General features: G+C 41.6%; 1 protein-coding gene across 3 annotated transcripts in view; it reads right to left on the reverse strand.

The window, feature by feature from the left end:
- The window catches only part of RHOBTB1 (Rho related BTB domain containing 1), a 123,832-nt gene that overhangs the window by 51,175 nt on the left and 56,955 nt on the right, over positions 1-15,702 (reverse strand). The window contains exons 1-2 of one of the 3 annotated variants that reach the window (XM_040975818.1): positions 13,375-13,455; positions 10,878-10,908 (exon numbers count right to left, since the gene is read on the reverse strand). The gene's annotated coding sequence lies outside the window, so the exon portion shown is untranslated. Of the gene's footprint in view, positions 1-10,877; positions 10,929-13,099; positions 13,191-13,374; positions 13,456-15,702 lie in introns of those variants that run through there. The other 2 variants (XM_040975817.1, XM_040975816.1) reach the window with 2 other exon arrangements.

Raw genomic sequence — 15,702 nt, forward strand, 5'->3', positions numbered from 1 at the left:
TGCTCTAGTGTCTTTCAGCCCTGTTCCACTTTATTCAATGCTTGCCCTATTTTGCATACCGATCCATTACTCGTCTCTGCAAGCAAAGTGAATTTTCATTGGAACTAGCTTGTTTTGGGGGGAGATGGGGGGTGGGTCGTACTATGTGACTAAAATATAGAAAATTGTGTCTCTACAACATAATGGGATATAATGTCAACCTCTTACTCCTGCAGCCATCATCCACGGAAAACAAATCTGGAAAGATCATAGTTGCTTAAAGGGGCCATAATTTTTCTTCACATTTTTCTGCTTTGTTTTTTTTCCCTATAATACCCATCACTTTTTAAAAATTTGAGGTTAAATTTATAGCCATAAAATTCACTCTTTTAAAGTGTACTATTCAGTAGTTTTTTTTTATTTCACAAAGTTGGTGAATCTTCCTCATTATCTAAATTTCAGAATATTTTCATTGCTCCACAAAAGGAACCTTATACCCATTAGAAGTCAAGGTACCCTGTTCTGTTAGTGGGAGTGTAAGCTTGTGCAACCACTGGCGGTCAGTATGGAGAGTGCTAAAACAACTGAAAATTGATCTACTGTATGACCTAGCTATCTTACTCGCGGGAATATATCCAAAGGAAGTGAAATCTGCGTACAAGAAAGTGACTTGCAACTCTGTATTTCTAGCAGCACAATCCTCAAGAACAAAGACATGGAAACAACCCAGATACCCTTTGAAAGAGGAGTGGATAAAGACACTGTTGGTACATTTACTACATAAAATATTGCTCATCTATTAAAAAACAATACAATTATACGATTTGCAACAAAATGGCCCCACCTGGAGATCATTACGCTCAGTGAAATAAGTCAATCCCAAAAGGACAAATATCATATATTCTCTCTGACATAAGGCAACTTTCATGCAAAATATAAAAACAGATAGATATGTAGGTAAACATGTATCCATAGTACGGAGATTTCTCAAAAATCTGAAAATAGATGTGCCATTTAATGCAGCCATTCCATTCCTGGGGTTTTCCCCAAAGTAAATGAAGTCAGTATATGAAAGAGTTATTTGCACCCTCCGATTGATAACACTTCAATTCACAATAGGTATGATGTGCAATCAACCCAGATGCTCATCATCTCATGAGTATATAAAGATAATGTGATATATATACACAATGGAATACTACACTCAGCTACAAAAAATGAAATTCTGTCTTCTGTAACAAAACAGATGCAACTGGAGACCCAATATGTATAGTGAAATAAGCCAGTCCAAAAAGACATTCATCGTATATTTTTCTGATTTGTGGCAACTACTACATAGAGAATAAGAATGTAATGTGTATGTATAAAACTGACATATTGGGATTTGATTGTTTATAACCCTTGTCTATACTCCTGAGGTTATTTTACTTGCTGCTTGTAGAATTCTTATTCAGTGGAGGATTAAACTTGTGTTTATAAAATAAATTGATAATATGTCACCATAAAAAATTTAAAAGAAAAAATAAGGAAAAACGGAAGGAGGAGGGTGGGTGAAAATACCATTGTATTCCTAAAACTGTGTAAATAAAATGTATGAAGTTTCTTTATAAGTTAATTTTTCATATTTGCTTTTAAAATTTTATATTAAGTGACTAGATTTCATGTACTTCACCATATATAATTAGAAGTATAGGGACTCCTCTCTCCCCCAACCAGTCTCCCTTTGCTATCTCTTCCTCACCTCTTAGTTTTTCCTCCAAATTATCACAATGGTATGGCATCCTTTCACTTCACCATTACAGGCTTAACACTTCAACAGGCAAAGATATCATGACATAGTAAGTAGAGGAATAATAAGAAAAAAGTTACAAATCCTACTATTATTCAGGAGTATGGCCACAGGCTGTAAACAATGATTAAACCCCATGAGGTTCATTCATCTTGCTTATATTTGTGCTCTGTTTATTAGTGGTCACAGATTAGAAGAAAACATATGTATCTGTCTTTCTGGGACTGGCTTATTTCACTGAGCAGTCCAAATACTTTTTAACAGTGAAAACAAAAGAGACAGAGTACATCCATTTGCTGCTTTCCCTCCCAAATGCCTGCACTAGCTGGGGCTCGAACTAGAATCAGAAAACCTAGTCTGGTTCTTCCATGTGTGGCAGAAACTCAGTTGGTTTAGTCATTATTGTTGCCTCCCATGCAGCACATTAGCTGGAAGCTGCAATCAGCTGCTGGAGTTGGGTATCTAACCCAGTCACTTAGATGCAAGATGAATTTCTAGGTTCAATGTCTGCCTCACAAATTCTGGGCCTATTGGTATTGGGTATTTAAAAATTCATCCTCATGAAAAACAGCTTCTGGAGTGCCCTGTGGTTAAGTTCATTGAAAAGCATCCTCTCCTGATGCCTAAAGGGTCAGCCTGGTAGTTAGGGACTACAGAGGACAGAATGCTTGCTGTGAGATCCTCAGATGCAGTGACACCAAAACATTAACATTCTAGTTAGGATTAGGTTATGTTCTAACTCAGGCAAACAAAGAAAAAAATGTTTTCATGCTCTCTCACAACCATGAGATGATAAACTCCAAAGTGCAGGTGGATAAGAAATCTGATTCCTTAAAAATTTGCTATTTTATTTGATGTTATTAGCTAACAGCAAGGCATAGAGTTCATTAAGTTATTTTCATATTTTCATACTTTTTAATCTCAGGTAGAAATTAGTACATGAAGAATTATACATTTTATAAAATAAGCAATGTTTGTGGGAGTGGAAAATGACTGTGTTGTGGAATGCAACTGGAAAGTTTCAGAGAATTTAAGCTCCCTTTTAAGTATGAGTTTGTTCCTGAAAAACAAGGGAGTTATACAAAAATATTTTCTTTAGGACAACATTCATCACAATTCATGGAAACTAAATATTGGATTTTTACATTTGTAACATATTGAAAACTGCTTAAAACAAACATAATCTAATATGTGTCCCTGTAATGGAAGTGGATAGAGACATCAAAAATAAGCTACATTAAGTAGTACATTTTCAGTACAGTAAGTTCTTCACAGTAATCCTTAAGTGGAAAAAGATGTCCAAATTTATAGAGTTATACTATTCATTACAATTTTTAACCTAAATAACCATGAAATATTGGGATAGTAATTCATATATATCTCTTTTATGGAGTAAGTTATAACTAATTTGTTTCTTTTACATATCAATATACTTCTGCTTTTCTGCAAGAAATATGTGTTATTTGTATAACAGACAAGTTTTACAAAAAAAAAAAGTGAGGGTGGAGAGCTATGGGAATCAAGCACTCGAAGGTAGTTTTGCGGGAATACTTTCATCTTTTATGATGTTAAGTGTCTAATCATGTTCTTTCTGTGCATTCCAAGCTGGTTACTACAAAGAAACAGCCCTGCCTCTGCTGGAAGTCTCCCTTCAATTCTAGCAGTCACCCTCCTCATCAGCAATGAAACTACCAATATTTTGGAATTTGGCCATTCATCTTTTACTGAGTTTTAAAGTTTATCTACTTATTTATATTTATTTGAAAGATTTGGTCACAAGCACACACACAGAGGAGAGAGACAGACAGACAGACAGACAGAGAGACAGAGAGAAAGAGAATTCCTATCCACTAGTGTATTCCCCAAATGTCCACAATAGGGAGGCTAAAGCCAGGAACCCAATCTCTAGGAACTCAAGTTCTTGGACCACCAACTGCTATGTTCCAGGATGCACCGGCAGGAAACTGACTGCAGCAGAGTATCTAGGACCCAAACCAGCACTATGATACGGGATGTGGTTAACCCAAGATGAGGCTTAACTGGTTGCATCATGATTGCTTCATGATGCCTGACCCAGGTCCTTTGACTACTATTTCAAATAACAAGGCAATAGCCCCAACCACAAAAAAATTACAACACTCAGGTTAGGAATGAGCCACTGGGAAAACACTCGTATTTCCAGTTCATGTCATGCAGCTTTCATGTCAGAAGTGGTGCCTGATCTACTTTGAAAAAGCAGGATTGTAAATGTATTAGAATCTGCAGTGTTGCAAGGGCTCATTGCTAGTTTTATCTGATAGACACTCAAAGTGACATCATATCCTGCATTTGAAGCCTCTTATCAGGAGTCTTAGTCATCAGCTGCCAAATTTAGCCTTTGGCTCTATGTCCACCATGTCTGTTATTTCCCTAGGCTTACTGATGTAAAGTCTAATCCCATCCCTATTTAGGATGCAAAAATGCAAATGTCTTAATGAAAGTAAGAGGCAGTATGCTGTTACAAAACGAATGGAAGAGTATAGCTTTGTGATTTATAGAACTAAACATGTATTTACATGAAAGAATCAATGGCTGTAGCCATACCGTATGAGAGCAAAAAGGAGGGGAAGTTGTTGAGAAGGTAGTCAAAAGACTAGCTGCACATTAGAAGCCCTGGGGAACTTAACAATGCTATCTGCATAAAACTGTTGTTGGCAGCACTATTCATAATAACCAACAACTGAGAAAAAAAACTATCAACAACATGGATAAATCATCACCTGAGTTCTAGTCATACAATGGAATACTACACACCACTAAAAATAAACGGTTGCTACATACATTATGAATGAACCTTACAAACAATATTGAAGAGGATAAATGCATGAGTTATGATTTTATCTAACATAAAGTCCAAAAGCAGGCAAAACTCATCACTGACACTGGAAGTCAAGGCAGTGGTTAGTGTGGTTGAGTAGTGACTAGGCTTTCTCACTAGGGGTGTGAGAAAGACAGGTGCTAGTAACATTCTGTATATATACTCAGGCGCTGGTTTTGTGGGTTCAGTTCACGACCTTTTTTGGTATGTACTTATAATTTGTATGTTTTTCTTTACTAAGACACATTTCAGTAAAAATTCTTTAAGTTCAGATTCCTGGGCTCTAATGTGGCTCTAACAAGATTTGTAGCAAGAAGTACCTTGGAGTGTTACACTGTGCAGATGAGGTTGAAAATGACTGGCCAGGCAAGCTACATCCAGGGGTGTGCTGGAGCCAGCAGTCCCTATTAGCCAACTCACAAGAACTAGTTGTTAAATTTTCAGGAATTTTGCAAGCAAATTAAAATAGAGCCAGAATTAAAGATTAAACTGTATGAATTTATAATTATGTAAGTCATACCAAAACCAAAAGAATAAAGTCAAAACTTAATATGTTACTATTACCTATACTTTTGAGGTTACTTGCGCTAGTTCTACCTGCACGGAAGAAATACAGTATAGTGGTACATAGTTTACTATGCTGACTCCTCTCAACGCCACTCATCTCATGGGAAGCTTGAAATTGGCCAGGGTGGGAGGTTTTACACCAAAAAAAAAAAAAAAATCAGCAACTACCACAACCGGGGTGTCTTTATTGTTCTGCCGATGGTTTAGACTTCAGATGATTTTACAATGTTAACAATGTAGGTTAAATTTAAAAGAACATTGTATTGCTGTTAACTTGTGCACAGTACAATTGAGGAACTATCCCTTCAGGATTTAAATACCTTTGTCTGAGTCAACTGAGGAATCATTCACATCATCAATGAATGAGTATAGCTCTAACATATGTCTTTGCAGTTCTACTTGTGTCTTTCATTAGCATAAATGAAAATAGCAGCCAGCATTTACACAGAAAGTACACTGCCACATCAACTATACTATAGGAAGTCAATGCTGACAGGGTTTGGCAAAAACTGACAAAAGCATTCTGTGAGAACCAACTGAATATGTAAAATTTACAAAAAAAGTCACATAGACTTTATTTGTAAATTGTGTGGTACACAATCTATATCAACAGCATCTATAATCAATGTATCTAGGTGGAGCTATGTATTACGTTTTCCAAGAGAACTAATTATAGATTCCATTACTCCTATAATTTAAGAAGTCAACAAAATGAGACAGCAGGTTGATTACTGCCTATGAAAAACACATTTTTGTGTAAGATAGAATCAAGGCTGTATCTTAGAAGCTTACCACTTACAGGGTGGTTCTCACAACAGCAGCACCGGCTTCAAAGGGATGCATGTCAAAAAAGCCTCATCTCAGCCCCCCAGAACTCCTACAGTAGAACCTGCATTTTAACAAGATGCCTGTTATCATTGTGTGTGCATAAAAGTTCAGGCACTGCCTTAAAAATAACTCTTTGGTAGGAACTGAAATTTCTTTATCATCCATTTGAGAGTAGTATTAAGGTCAGGGACACATTTAGCGATCGCTGGTTTCTAAGTTTCTAGCCCGAGACAAATCACTTCGCAGCACTGGAGACAACTTGAAGAAAAGGGCACTCAACCTTGCAATGTATTTGAATATTTGCCAAATACTAAAGGGAAACTGTGTCACCAGGAAAATGAATTCTATTTGAGGGTTCCTGAATTAATAAGGGAAAAAGGAAAATCAGGTACAAGTATGAAAAACTCAGAATAGTTGTCTTTATCTCGGCATATGATGAATAGGACATGTTGCCAAAGACTTCATTCCAAAAATCCCAGCAGGGCATCAAGAACCACATGATAAAGTGTGGCAGCTGAGCAGAAGAGTGTTACCAAACCCAGAGCTGCAATTTAGGCCAGGGTCGTTATCAAGCGCTGAGGGCAAAAGGGACAAATTGTAGTGTTTATGTTGTTCTGACCAATACTTCAGTCAGTAACGTACGACACAAGAAAAAGGCAAGGCCAGCACTCCATCTTCCCACCTGCTCCACGAGTAGTCAAAACTAGAATGTAACTGAGACAAACCTGAGAAAGTCTCAAATGCTTTGCAACGAAAAGCAAAAGCTTTCTACTGGCAATAATATTCTCTGTAAATATTTCTTATTTACTTGGCTGAAAATCTAAGAGTTGCTTTGGACGGAAAGAGTCTATGTAGAATCAAGTTAGAGACAATATCTCAAAGACACTCTGAGCAACAGGACTCCATACAGGCCTGGATGTAACGTGTGGCAGAAACTAAAGCAATAAAGTCGCTGCAGCCAACTCTGGCAACCTTACATTGTGAAGTACATCTGTTCTCAGAGATGTCTGGGTCTGATTTTGTTTCCTTTTTAACCTAGGAATTAGGGTTCTTATAACAATCATCTTATCAAAATTCAACTGACTCTAGTGCATTTGATGTCAAAATAACACGACCACTCTAATGTTTTATGACACTTTGTTTTGGGATATTCTAACACGGACAAGAATAGAGCTAGCTCTTCACTGATCACCTATTATGGGTTTTATATGTGTGGTTTTGTAAAATCCTCATAATCCTCTAGGGGAGATGATACTACTCCCACTTTACAGATGATCAAAGTGAAGTCCAAAAACATATTTCATCCAGGTAGTAAAAAGCCAGAGTTGGGAAAAAATTAAGAAGCCCCACATTGATAGCATAACAAAGATGCCTTAGGCCCAAATCAGAGGAGAGCTGTATTTTCAATAAGAAAAAAAGGACTGTTATATCTTTGCACCACGGAAGATAACTGAAGTTTCTTCTAGTACCCACTCTATCTTTAACAATGCTGGAATCTCCTTATCACCCATTTCTTGATGTGCCTTAGCTTTTGGAAGCATTTCATACATGCCAGTCATAATTTAGGTTAGGTGGGAGGGCTTAAGCAACTTAGCACTTTTCAGGCTGCGTTATGTAATGGCATTGAGCCTGAGCTGGGATCTGGAAATCTGGGTTCAGTTCAGGCAATGTCACTTATTAACTATGAAAGCAGTCAAATTACATTGCTCCTCTGAGTGCCCAAGTTTCTCACCTGTGTAAGTCTGTAGCAAGGATCCCCACGGATTCTCCTGACGCCATAATTCAACTTTCTTTAACTCATCTGTTTAACATTGTGATTTGTGCCAGAATAGATTAGAAATGATCTCAAGAACTAGCATATATTTCTGTGCAAGACTGCTATGCCATTCAGGTTATATAAACAAATAAATCCATAAGCAAAAAGAATCATCTGTAATAAAGTGACTTGAAGTCCACCTATCCCCGGGGCATTTATTTAGAATAAACGTAGATTCAAGTTCTTGAATATTTTAGACCTGGGTGCAAGTCCAAGCTCTGTTTTCTATAAGTTCATGAACTTAACACCTATATATTCTATGCTTTGTCTATGTCAACTTGGAATTGTTAGTAAAGTAGCAGCTGTAACTTACTAGCGGCGTCCAGGACATAGAGGCGTAGTGACTGTTGGTTATTGTTATTGCTGAAATCACAAGAGTTTGGTCTTAGGTTAAGTGACAATTCAAAGGGTATCTCTTTACGGTAGGATGCAGCTGAAGAGCACAACCTTCTTAACACTGGAAATTTGCCATTAACCTGTGACCATGCAATAAATAAACTCGGGTGCAGAGTGGAGAAATGAAATTGTTTCCTTCTAGCCAAACTGGCATCTCTTTCTTTCTAAATGCAGCTAACTCATCCCGTGATGAACAAAACCCAGTCAGAGACATATCGAAGTACTGGAGGGCACAGCTGGAGGGACAGAAAAGAGCAGCTGTCACACCGAATTTTCAGTTTCAACATCCTTATTTGCTTGCCTCCTAAGTTCAGATCTATGCACGTTAAAAACAAAAGGTGTCAGGAAGAGAAGGAGGTGGCTTTTATTTCAGTTACAAACTAGGAAGCAAACCGGTCCTGCTCAAAAAACAAATCAATAACCAATCTATAATCGTAAACATCTCATCTATTGGAGTTGACTGCCTCCAGCCTCTACCCAAAGTATCCCCACTTGTGGCCACTCCTGACCACTTTCATACTCTCCACACACTCTTTGAGACTTGTTTTTACTTCCTATTCCAAGGGGTTTTGTTTTGTGAGAGTAATTGGGAAAAGTCAGTGGAGAAAAGAACTCAAGATCCAGATTCAAATCCCCTGTACTCCTTAAACTCTGTTAAGGAGTTAAACCCTCTAGAGGGAGGCCTTTAGATGATGCACCTGAACTCACTGCTTGTTAAAATAAAGGTCAATCAAAAGCTATAAAACTCCCACTTTATTCTAGTAAATATCCCAAGCAAAAATGAACCATATTTCAAATGCTTCTAGCTATTGTTATAGAAGCAAGTCACACATAGTAACCAAATCCTTCTGAAGTCCAAAAGTGGCAAATAGTCGCTAATTAAGTGATTAGTAATAGAAATACAATCTCAAGACCTCCTTTGTCTCTAACATCATGTGATTTAGGGTGTAATTTTACTGTTTTAATAAATTATAAGTTTATGACTGCTGTACTAGTTTTTATGACATGTAATTATCACAACTAATCATATGAGAGTTAATGGTGAAGTCCTTGGCCTTTAAGGATGTCTTAACAGTAACAACAGTGCTCTTATGGAATGTGATAGATGTTGTGCTGATCCACTCTACAGACACCTGTTACAGTACAGATAAATAAAAGCATCATGAGACGGGATTATCTCTTAACTAAACTGGCTTTTAGGGCTACTAGCTTGAGATGGGGTTATCGGTATAATTAAAACACAGTTTCTAAAGTTTTTTTAAAGCATTTTGTTCTTCTGTTTCATTTTTTAAAGCAGCCCCTCTTCTGAAAAACTCTCCAAGAAGAAATCTACACAAAGACGATGGAGGATGGAGAAAAGAAGGCTGTCATTTCAGGCAAAAATGAAAAAATACCTGGCTGATTCTTATATTGGCCATTACCCAAATCCATGTAGGAGTGCCTTTCTGACAAACTGGAGCTCCTGGAGAAATCCAGTATTTGCAAGCATCATGCCAAATTATAATGCTTTTGAATGATACTGTGCAGACTGGGATACAACTTTGTTACTTTTGAAGCAATCATGTGTTTGAGTTTGTGATAGCATAATTTAGTGATTCTGAATGAGTGCATACTCTGCCCTATTGGATTGAAATGTACACTGTCTTCTCTAAGACTCACTCATTTATCATCTATCCAGACTGAAAAACCAAACCAAACCTAACTGCGCTTGGAATGATCTCTCCACGCATATATGGAATCCCAAAGTAATCACACACAGTGGAAAATATTGCCTTTCTCATAAATGTACATTGACCCCTAATCTAGTCTTCTTGCATGTATGATTTTTATTTACTGTCCAGTTTCTCACGCATGAATGCTTAATATCTTGCTCCTTACATCTGTAAAATACTTATGGTAAATGTTTCTAATCTCTGACATTGCCATATGAAAAAGTATATATGAATACTAACTTCACTGTTTTTACATAAGAGAATGGAATTTATGATTTTATAACAGCTGATCCCTTGACATACTTATATGAGCTGTAACTACAAAGTTAACTTAGGCTAGTCACTTAAGCTTTTATGGCTTGTTTCCCTGTTGGGGGAGACCTTTTTCAACCAGCAGTTAAGGTCTCAGCTTAAGTCAAAACTTAACATAAAGAGTCCCACTTGTGCCATTTACAGACGTGAGAAATGAACACATCTTATTTGAACTTTCTAACTCCTCACTCTTAGTTTGGGGATCAAGAGAGTGGTCTCACTTCCCAGGAACTTTCTTTTTAGAGATGAAATCAGAACATAAGTGTAAAGAAATCAGCATGTGACCGGAACAGGGGTTCATGCTCAGTAAAAGCCAAGAATATATTATTGTATTACGTTTCTTTCCGCTCCAGAAGGGCAAGAGCAGAATCAAAATGAAACGTCAATTATTGGGCACCCAGGTTCTCAGTGTCCTTGGCTGTCTGGCACTTCTTGATCACCAAATTAAAATGGAAATCTTAAAAGGACACACTAATTCTAGCTTGACGGTATTCACATGTAAACAGAATGACTGAACTGGTAGTGATCATAGCTGAGTATTTTAGAGACCTGCTCTGAAACACATGCTCAAAATTAGACACAGGATGTGATCAATCTGTGGTCATGAAGAAAGACACTGACCTGGCTTGCTGGAAGCGAAGAACAGAACACCCTGCTCACGGCTGGACTTACCTACATAAGAGAGAGAAATACTTTATAAATCCCACTGCCTGCCAGGAGCACAGTAGGAGTCAGGAAAAATTTCAGCATATGTTCTTTTCTCACCTCCCCCCTTCTTCCCAACCCTCCCAAGAAAGGGTAAAAAACTGACTCGACTTTGGCTTAGTGTCAGCATTGAAGTGACATTTGATTGGGTCAAATATATGCTGAAATAGCTAGGGTAGCATATTGCAGCTTTTATGAAAATACATATATGAACATTGGGGAATGATACAGAAAAAAAAGCCTTTGGCTATTAACTATTGGAGTGCAACAGCCAAAACGTTAAGGGCGTTTCAGAATACAGCATTCATGGAAGTAGGCACAATATTCTTCCCAAATAGTATTTTTTTTTTTTGGCCATATAAGCATAAGAAAATCAAATAACTCTGACTTACTGTTACAATTGTAAGGTAAAAAGTTGTATTATTGTACTAATAACCTGACAATTTTTTCCACCTCCGTAATCATCCCCAGGCTTAAAATTTACAGCACTTTCAAGATCTGGGAAAAATGACAATAATGGGCAAGTCTAGAATCCTGACTGAGATTTCACTGCCTCCTGATTTTTTTTTTTTTTTCAGAGCCTTCTACACTGGGATCAACTGGCTGGACCTCTTTCCCACTAACAGGTCCAAACACAATGTAGGAATCTCAGTGGCAACTTTTTATAAAAACAAAATAATTTACTATCCAGTTCACCTGTGGAGCAATATGAAGCGGTTATTTATACAGAAACGAGCTTGTGGTTATTTCCTGGCAACCGAGTGATTCTCTTAGGTATCTCCAAGGTTACTGGAAATGAAATATTCATTTCCTTTCTAAATACTGTTTGTAAACAAATACAATACTTAGAGAAGCCCAAGACTTTTCTAAAAACAGCCTGTTGACTTTTCACAGTCTGCTGAAAGTGAGCAAACTTGCAAAGAGGAAAACCACTGATAACTACCGCTTCTTTGTAGTTTAGAACCTGTTTGGTGTAGAGGATGCAGCACAACAAGCGTCGGGGTGTGAGCGCCCCCAACCAGTGAAACCTCAAGCTGAGCTTGTGCTGGGGGCTCAGCAGCGTTTCCGGAACACCCCCAGTTGGGGAAGTCCAAAGTCAGCACCACCACTTTCGTCTGAACTTACTGGATCTGGGGGTCTGCCTCCCTCTTTCTCTCTCTCTCTCCACACACACACACATAAATGTTGGTATATATACATATCATATATATTGTATATATATCTATATATATATATCTATATGTATCAACCTTCATGCATTTTTCTCCCTCAGCAAATGTGTACAGTCAGCTCCAAAGGCACAGCTTGTGTGCTGACGTGCAAAGCCAAGTCAAAACCTTGAGCTTGGCGCTCCCTTCTAACTTTCTGGCTTGTCCCAGTCTAAATATTGACATTGCTCCTCAGTTGAGATGTTTGATACTGCTGGCGATGGAAACGGTGCAGCTGTCAGTAGGACCTCATGATAATTTTTGACAAAGTCGTGCCTTCCTTCCACTTCCTTTTAGGGGGAGGGGGTGATTCTTTTTCCTGCAAGTCTCCCCCAATGGTTGGTTTCCCCGAAAGCTGAACTCACAAACCAGGTAAGGAGTTCTGCAAACCCCTCTTGGCAGCTCCTGCGGTTGCCCCAGCAACTCACAACAGATCCCGAGACTCGGGTGGGCGGAGGGAGGGGCGCGCCAACCGCCAGCAGGTCGTTCGATCTAGTCTCCCTGGGGCGCAAACGCCCCTGGGGCTGGCGTGTCCCCCTTTCCAACTCCTCCCGGTACCCACACTCCCACTGTCACTCCTAGGAAAAGAGCCCTTTCTAGTCGGGAGATGCCACCCGCTTCCCGAAGCAGCCTGATTGCCCCGGGTGCCTGTTGTACGTTTGCTCAGCTCTAAGTTAGGGGTGCGGCTGTGCGGGCACTCCTAGAAATCTCTCTGCTGAGCCTCAGATGGAGAGAGAGGGTCTCCGGCCTCACCGAAAGGGTAGGGCGGCTCCGAGAGCAGCTCGGCCCCACAACTCTCTTGGGGCTTTGCTGGCTGCAGGGCACAGCCCGGGCCCCCATCTACCAGGCGTGGGGGGCCGGGGCGGTGGGGCTCCCGGAGGCTGCTCAGAGAAGTTTCGTACCGCGGCGCATTCACAACACAGAACCTACCCTGCAGCCGAGCGAGACGTGAGCTCTCTCCGCCTTCAAGGGCCGGGGGGAGCGGGGCCCCGCCACTCAGCAGCAGCCACGGCTGCGCGCGGTCGCGAGTGTGCGGGGCCCCAGCGCGCGGCGCGCCGCCCGCCGCCCAACTTTGCACAAAGGCAGCATGGCACGGCCTCGCCTAGTCGGCTCGCCCACGCTGCGGCCGCGCTTCCCCGCCCGGGCGAGGGGCTCGCCCCTTCCACCCGCCGGCCCGGCCTCCTCCCGCCCCCTCCGGCCCCCACCCGCTCCCAGGCGGGGCGGCCGGGCGGAACCCAGCACCCGGCACCCAGCTCCGACGAGCTGGCGGCCGCCGCTCGCACTGTGACGTTAGCAGCCTTCTCGGCTATTTATATCTTCACGATTGGATTTCATTCATGAAACCGGGGCCTGGTGTGTCTGTGCTTTGGGGCGCGGTGGCAAAGGTGCCTCAGCTTTACGCACGCCTAAGGGGATACGGGCTCGCAGCATCGCCCGGGACAACCCTGCGCAGCGCAGGGGAGACCCCGGCCCTTCTCCCACGCCGCCGCGAAGGAGTGGGTTCAGACATCCGTGCCCCCTCGTCCCCCCATGCCCAACAACCCACCCGCTCCCGTACAATTGCTGGCCCTTTGTCCCAGGCTCTGGAAAAGTAAGTTGGGCCACTAACCGGCTGGGAAGCATGGCTTTCTTCCCCCTAGGAGCTGACCGGCCGCGGACTCGGAGGGAGGACATTGGCTTTTGTTTCAAAACCGAGCTCAGCTGCTGACTAAGGGTTGCGTGAGCCCAGCCTCCTCCTCCCCTGGGCGGCTGCACGTGCTGACTGGCTCCCCCCTCTCGGTTACCTACCCTTGCCACTTGTCGCGAGGGGTCCCCGCAGGGGGGCGCAAGGACGCACCAGTGCCCTCTGGCTGGAGTAGAAAGGCGATTTTACATCCTCCTAAGAAGGGTTGGACCAGGAGGTGAAATTGACGTCTGGCACCCCAGGGGCTGCAGAATTCTTGCAAGCCCACGACAGCCCTGCCTCTTCATAGAACCTCTTCTCACAACTGCAGGCTGCTTGTGAGTTCTGAGGACACTCCAGGGGCATCCCCCCCTCCCCCACACACACACCCACCTCACAAAGGCTTATGGAATGCGCCTTCAGGGTCTCAGCTAAGCTCTGAGGAGGTGAGGAGCCACCTAGTAGTCCCTGTCTGCAGGGAGCTTTCAGTTGTCTGCTGAAATTTGCGTGCTCAAATCCCCACTTGGATCCCACGAAGCAGCAGGAGGGGCGGGAAGGCAACAAAGATACTCAAATGCTGTCAGGTGTGTTCAGTTAACAAAGCCTTACTAAGGAGGCTGTGATCAACCTGGGCACACGGATGGAGTTCTCAGGCAAAGGTTCCTGAGACACTGTCGCCTGGGAAGAAGACAACCCTGTTTCTTGTTAGGGCCATTTCTTTGTATTATGCTGCTAACGCAGAATATGTGAAAACATTCTGAAAGCAAGCAAACCTTTCTCTGCCTCATTTTGTTCCAGGAAGTCATCTTCAGTTTCCCAGATACATTTACTCCCTCCCCAGGAATCCCACATGAATTCCAGTCCACCGGGTCTTTCCTCTCTTCCTCACGAGTTGTATCGTCACGTCTTGGAGAAAATATTTTTGCCTGGTGTTCTCTGAATCCCAACTCTCCGCTCCCCGCCCCCCGCCACTCCCAAGGGACTTCAGGGCATGGAATTCCATGTTTTTACAAGGAGAGTTATCATAGGAAGGCTGGAAGCCTGCTTAGTTTAAAGTCATCCTCACTGCACTCTTCAGAAACACAGTTATTAAACCCTGCTCGTTGATACCAGGAAGAGAGAGGGATGAGAAGTCAAGCATGGGTGTCTTAAGAACTTCAGGTCCCATAGATACATAGTACGTACATGAAAGGGTGACCATTAACTTGGCACAAAACAATCTATTAAAAAAAAAGAAGAACTCCATTTCTAAAGGCTAAGTCTATACCTATTCTTTTCAGGAACTCATTTCTTGGGCAAAGTTAATTAACCCTGTTCTCTTCCATCGAGCAGTCCCCTTCACTGCCAGCCATTACTTTTTGAACTGCCCTGGGGGGGCTAAGGAACAGAGTAGATCCTGAGAAGAAGTGGGAACCACCATGTATCACAGCCCTCATATGTGACAGGCACAGGGCTGGGTATGTTTAAAACACTTTTTAAAACTTCACATCCATGGCTTCTGGGATAGATGCTATCAGTATCACAGCCTATTATGGATGGAGTGACTTGGGGCAGGGAGAAATTAATTACCAAGGCTGTGACACCTGGACACCTGCGTGTACACATGGGTCACCCTGGGCCAAGTCTTATTTTATCACAAACCTGCATTTTAATATCCTTCCCTCTGTTATTTAAGAGAGGCAAGTTTCTCTCAATAATAAGATGCTGAAGCCACAACCGTACTACACAAAGAATTCTGTTGGCACGCTACTGCCCTCCACCCACAGGGGAGGCCAAGGCTCCACAAGCTTTCTAAGAGATGCCCCTTCTAAAGGGGGATAAAGAACAATTCAAATGGCGCAGGGTTGTGGTGTACATGGTAAAGCTGCCA

This window comes from Ochotona curzoniae, unplaced genomic scaffold (assembly GCF_017591425.1).
Source record: "Ochotona curzoniae isolate NIBS_2020 unplaced genomic scaffold, NIBS_Ocur_1.0 contig_2692, whole genome shotgun sequence".
NCBI lineage: Eukaryota > Metazoa > Chordata > Mammalia > Lagomorpha > Ochotonidae > Ochotona > Ochotona curzoniae.